Genomic DNA, 220 nt, shown 5'->3' with positions numbered 1-220 from the left:
AATACAAAGGAATCTGTCTTCATAAAATATTTTGCTCAGTAGTGTTTCTTTAAAATGTCTTTTGCTCCCTGTCAGAGCAGGGTGGTGAGGGAGGTAGCCTGCTTGTTGTTTGGAGCCATCACCCTTGCATTGCTAACAGTGAGTACCAGCAGAAATGACCACGAGCCAGCACGTGTGTGTGTGTTTGTGTTCATGAATGACCAGATTCTCTTCCTGGTGC

This window comes from Aythya marila (assembly GCF_965140915.1).
Source record: "Aythya marila genome assembly, chromosome: 21".
Lineage (NCBI taxonomy): Eukaryota > Metazoa > Chordata > Aves > Anseriformes > Anatidae > Aythya > Aythya marila.
The sequence above is the reverse complement of the archived record's forward strand: the minus strand, read 5'-3'. Positions refer to the sequence as shown.